Below are 6,302 nucleotides of genomic sequence, written 5' to 3'. Positions count from 1 at the left end.
TTGTTTGAACCCAAAAACCAACCTTTTTCTATTTGACTAGGCAAAACCCTAACTTTTCGCCCTACCCCTCTAAGACGAAGCACTTAATTACATACGTTCCTGAATTCCATAAGTGACAATTCACAACGTAACTTAAACCAAAAAATAAATAAAAATGCCATAGCACCCACTTAAAGGAAGTAATAACTGGACCATGATTATCCAAATTATAGTTAGACTATTCATATTTGTTTAATGCTGGGAAAATGTTGTCAATTCAAATCCTAACGATGTTTATATAAAAAACTATGCTGGGGCCAAACAAAATGAACAAGGGTGGGGCAACCCCCTCTATGCTGAGCGGCCTGACACGGAGTCACAGAGTGGACAAGAGATTGGTTATGCAAGGTTACAAGGTAGTCGTTTTGGTACGGTTCTACCTCTATAGATCACCGTAAAACGAAATAGAGGCTACGCGGCAGTGGCGGACTGGGTCTAAAAATGTGGACTGCCAGGGGTCAAAGGGGGCCCACCCAAAACCAGAGGCGTAGACAGCGGGAGACACCCTCCGAAAAAGGAACATTCCCCCCTGAAATATTGTTTTATGTTAATAATTTTTTCGCTTTAATTATTTTTACTCAATTGTGTGCGAACTACGCTACTGCCGAAAACTAGATGGATAAATGCTATAATATTTTTAATTAAATAAAGGAATAACACTGGGCATGCCTCAGGCTGGAATCAAACCAGCGACCTGTGGGTTGCGGTCCCAACGCCTCTTCCTTTTGGACTACTAAGCCCACAATATAGGTGTTCCCTTGTCTCGCGTAAAATATATCCCGATTTTTTATTAAGCCATACCATTTTATATATCACCTAGTTGTAACAGTTCCTTTCAATTGGAATACTCTTTGAAACGGCAACTCATAGGTCGCTGGTTCGTCGCCATTTATAAAAGAAATGTTTTTAATAATTACAGATAACATATTAAAGGCAATATACAGTCGATACTAAATGTAAACATAATTATACAGATTGTTATTTTTAGTTTATATTTTAGACAAATGCCGAAATTTTACTTATTAACCGGTTGTTTAAAAGCATGTTTCATGTTCCACTATATTTTGAGTTATCGTTGGAATACACTAGATGACTGTGCGAATCTGTCAATAATTGCTTCTACATCCAATTCATCTAACAATTCCTTTTCAATTAAGCAATAATTTTAATACGTCGAAGATCGAAGCAAAAGAAAGCAATTCCAACATAACTTCATCTTTACTGATTCGTGGAGAAAGCTTAACACCATCCAAGGCGTCATCTTCTAGGCCCTTCTCTGTAATATTTTTAAAATTTGCTGTGTCCAAGCAAGATAAATCTTTATACAACTTTTTGTGTTGTAAAAAACGTGAATCTAGTGACTGGACAATGCGGTCCGTTATTAGGTTAAACACATTTACTCTTAAATCAGCGGGACCCTGCCAAATATAAGACGTAACTTAGTACTGTTCAACTACGTAGTTTCTTTCGTCGGGTACTCGGGCTTAGCCAAACTTTTAAAAATGTGTTAAAAATGGTTAAAATTGTTTTGAAAATGAATCCACGCTGAACCGACAGCGCCTCGGCACCCCGACGATGTCATTGGAACTTTTTTTTATAAATAAAATATTAATTTATTCAGTAAAAATATAATTTAATATTGAAAGTTTTGGAACTTCTATTATATTTTGAAGCTACTATAATGTTGACATATTGTTGAAGGTTTAAGGTGTCCCACTGACCAAATTTATCATGGGGCCCACCTGCCATCGGTTAGGTCCAGTCTATGGCCAGTCCGCCACTGCTACGCGGTACTTTATCTCGACTTACTCGAATTCGTTTTTTAGTGTTTTTCGGAATAGTATATCATATTTCATTTATATTATAAATATTAAAAAAAGAATCAATATAGTTTCAAAGTTATTGATTGTTTGCATTTTGAAAAAACATGCCGTAAAACTGTTATTAAATTTAAATAAGCTTAATGTTTTTTTTTCAAATAATTTATTCTTTGAACTAGCGTATTGACGTGGGATCTTTCGGGGCCCGCTGACCCTCGGGGGCCCCTAGGCACGTGCCTAGTGTGCCTGGTATTACTATATACTTCTAGACAAACACTGAACAGATTTTATTTAGAAGTCTATTGATAAGTTACCGAAATTCGTCACTAAAGTTACTATGCTCATATAAGATAAAATCTATGCGCATTTAAGTTTAGTAGACCACTATTTATTTGGTTGGACCGTCACAATACATTTACATTTATACGGTAAACATTTTCTTGGCATATCCAAAAACGAACATCAGTCCAAAACTGGTCAAAAAGGTGACAGAGAACAAAGTGATGTTGGAACTAGCGCCGGCTGCGATTTCGATCTCTGTGCCATCTGCAGTCTTTGCTAAATGGTATACCAAACTATTAATTTATTAACTAAACTACGGGCCGCTGGATGTCGCTGACGTCGAAAGCTCTATGAATGCGAGCAGGCGACATTAAAAAATTTCATACTTGAGCCCACAAAACCACCCTAAAATACGCCCTTGTTAAGGAATATCTGGTATCTGCTTCTCATACTCAAGAATAGAATAAGAGGTTTATTGCACTGAATAGAATATGCAAGTGCTTATTGGATAACAGTGCCGTAACTAGCTTTTTATATACCCGGTCACGGTTTATAGAATCTACACAGGTTGGAGCATAGAAATCTCATAGGTAACTAGAATGCTGCCGTGTAACTGGCAAATGGGCCAAACGCCGTGGCAGACGATAGCCAGATCTCAGCCAATCAGAGCTCAAAGAGTGGTTCTGCCAAGAATTTAATGTCACCAGAGAGAATGACGTCACCTATCTCCCGCTATAGTAGCGGAACCAAGTAGGATTATTATCCTCCTTGGCGGAACCACTCTACGGCCTCTCATTGGCTGAAGGTTCAAGGCGAACTGGCGTCAAGCTCGGCCGTAGGCGGCAGCATTCTAGTTACCTATGAGATTTCTATGGGTTGGAGCTCCCTGTACCTTCGTACATGCTAGCGATTAGGTCCCCTTATTTTCTACTGCCTGCCAACCCTGTTCCAGACTTAGCTATCTATGCACCACCTGTATGCTATAAAGAGTACTAATGTACTTTATATACAATTTGTTAAAATTAATATTTTTTTAGTTTAATTACTAATATTTTATTTTTTTTAAATGTTCTAGATTAATTAACAATATTTCAGTTGAATTAATAACATTTCAGTTGAATTAATAACATTTTTATTTAATTAATAATATTTTTATTTAATTAATAATATTTTAATTTAATTAATAATATTTTTATTTAATTAATAATATTTTAATTTAATTAATAATATTTTTATTTAATTAATAATCAAGAATGTATTTATTTATACTTAGGGAGAATGAATATGTCGAGATTATTTTTAGCGTCTCTCCAATTCCACCCGTTGGGCCCCCCGGTATGCTCCTCCGCTTTAATAAATTCAAATAATACTGCAATCTCATTGGTTCTTAAAAATTACGTTTTTCGACGCGATTAACGCTGCAGCGAGGACGCAAAAAATAAGACCGCCTCCTTTTTCCCTCCCCCCCCCCCTTAGCGTGACGGGGTTAGGGCCTCAACGCGTCCGTCGATAGTCTCTACATATTCATTCTCCCTGAGTATAAATAAATACATTCTTGTAATAATATTTTCATTTAATTAATAATATTTAATAATATTTTTATTTAATTAATAATATTTAATAATATTTTTATTTAATTAATAATATTTAATAATATTTTTATTTAATTAATAATATTTAATAATATTTTTATTTAATTAATAATATTTAATAATATTTTTATTTAATTAATAATATTTAATAATATTTTTATTTAATTAATAATATTTAATAATATTTTTATTTAATTAATAATATTTAATAATATTTTTATTTAATTAATAATATTTAATAATATTTTTATTTAATTAATAATATTTACTTAGCTATCTATGCACCACCTGTATGTTATAAAGAGTACTAATGTACTTTATATACAATTTGTTAAAATTAATATTTTTTTAGTTTAATTACTAATATTTTATTTTTTTTAAATGTTCTAGATTAATTAACAATATTTCAGTTGAATTAATAACATTTCAGTTGAATTAATAACATTTTTATTTAATTAATAATATTTAGTTTAATTAATAATATTTTTATTTAATTAATAATATTTTTATTTAATTAATAATATTTTTATTTAATTAATAATATTTTTATTTAATTAATAATATTTTTATTTAATCAATAATATTTTTATTTAATTAATAATATTTTAATTTAATTAATAATATTTTTATTTAATTAATAATATTTAATAATATTTTTATTTAATTAATAATATTTAATAATATTTTTATTTAATTAATAATATTTAATAATATTTTTATTTAATTAATAATATTTAATAATATTTTTATTTAATTAATAATATTTAATAATATTTTTATTTAATTAATAATATTTAATAATATTTTTATTTAATTAATAATATTTAATAATATTTTTATTTAATTAATAATATTTAATAATATTTTTATTTAATTAATAATATTTAATAATATTTTTATTTAATTAATAATATTTAATAATATTTTTATTTAATTAATAATATTTAATAATATTTTTATTTAAGTAATAATATTTAATAATATTTTTATTTAATTAATAATATTTTAATTTAATTAATAATATTTTAATTTAATTAATAATATTTTTATTTAATTAATAATATTTTTTATTTAATTAATAATATTTTTATTTAATTAATAATATTTTTATTTAATTAATATTATTTTTATTTAATTAATAGTATTTTTATTTAATTAATAATATTTTTATTTAATTAATAGTATTTTTATTTAATTAATAATATTTTAAATTAATTTATAATATTTTTATTTAATTAATAATATTTTTATTTAATTAATAATATTTAGTTTAACTAATAATATTTAGTTTAACTAATAATATTTTTATTTAATTAAAAATATTTAGTTTAATTAATAATATTTTTATTTAATTAAAAATATTTAGTTTAATTAATAATATTTTTATTTAATTAAAAATATTTAGTTTAATTAATAATATTTTTATTTAATTAAAAATATTTAGTTTAATTAATAATATTTTTATTTAATTAAAAATATTTAGTTTAATTAATAATATTTATACCAGTAGCCGTTAACGAATTAAATTCAAGGGATGTCTAGGCCTATCAACGATTGTACTCGAATCTCTACGCAATTTCTATATTATAAAAACTTACTCTTATATTTGATAGTCTTTTGTGGTTTGCTCTCGTTTTGGTCCTCCGTGGCTATTATCTCGACCATTAATAAAACCGAGACGATTACGACTAAACTGATCTTAACAAGTGTTAACTGCATCTTCAGATTTCTTTGACAGACTAATTAGATACAGCACTTTTACAGTTAAAGATTGGATATAGACTTGTTTCGTCTCTGCTGAGGAATCCAGGTACAACCGATAAATTTCGTCGTTAGAACAATCCTTTTCGTGTATTTGTTAAGTGTGCAGCTGGTTAATCTAGATCGACAGAGACGTAATCTGACTTTTACGAAATATCCGAAATGATCCTTGATATCACACCCAAAGTTTCCCAAACAGGATATAATATAACCTTGAAGAAGAGTAGGTGATTCTAGAGGGGTAGCGCAGGCGGTACTTAACTAAGCCCGGGCCATTGGGAGTGCCAGGTTCCTGGGATGAGTAGTCTTTTTAGTCTGACGTACGTTTTTAAAGACATTTAGTGGTCAAGATTAAACATAGAAATCTCATAGGTAACTAGAATGCTGCCGCCTACGGCCGAGCTTGACGCCAGTTCGCCTTGAACCTTCAGCCAATGAGAGGCCGTAGAGTGGTTCCGCCAAAGAGGATAATAATCCTCCTTGGATCCGCTACTATAGCGGGAGATAGGTGACGTCATTCTCTCTGGTGACATTAAATTCTTGCCAGAACCACTCTTTGAGCTCTGATTGGCTGAGATCTGGCTATCGTCTGCCACGGCATTTGGCCCATTTGCCAGTTACACGGTAGCATTCTAGTTACCTATGAGATTTCTATGAGATTAAATAAGATAAAATAACATTGCTGGTTTCAAATTCCTCGAAATGATGGCAGCACTAGACGAGGTCTGACCCAAATAAAATTCCCCCAAGGTTTGTGGGGATTTTTCCTCTATTGAAATTTCCGATTTTCCACTCCAAAAACACCTCC

At 29.3% G+C, this 6,302-nt stretch overlaps 1 long non-coding RNA gene across 1 annotated transcript; it reads right to left on the bottom strand.

Annotated features, from left to right (window-relative positions):
* Nucleotides 1–2,268: 2,268 nt before the first annotated feature.
* On the bottom strand, nucleotides 2,269–5,547 carry LOC149960209 (uncharacterized). Its single transcript, XR_016478403.1, has 2 exons — nucleotides 5,332–5,547; nucleotides 2,269–2,417 (listed from the first exon to the last, which is right to left on the bottom strand). It is a non-coding gene; the product is annotated as an uncharacterized LOC149960209 (long non-coding RNA).
* Nucleotides 5,548–6,302: the final 755 nt, after the last annotated feature.

The sequence above is a fragment of the Leiobunum rupestre genome, chromosome 2 (assembly GCF_980474605.1).
Source record: "Leiobunum rupestre chromosome 2, qqLeiRupe1.1.hap1, whole genome shotgun sequence".
Lineage (NCBI taxonomy): Eukaryota > Metazoa > Arthropoda > Arachnida > Opiliones > Sclerosomatidae > Leiobunum > Leiobunum rupestre.
The sequence above is the reverse complement of the archived record's forward strand: the minus strand, read 5'-3'. Positions and strand labels throughout refer to the sequence as shown.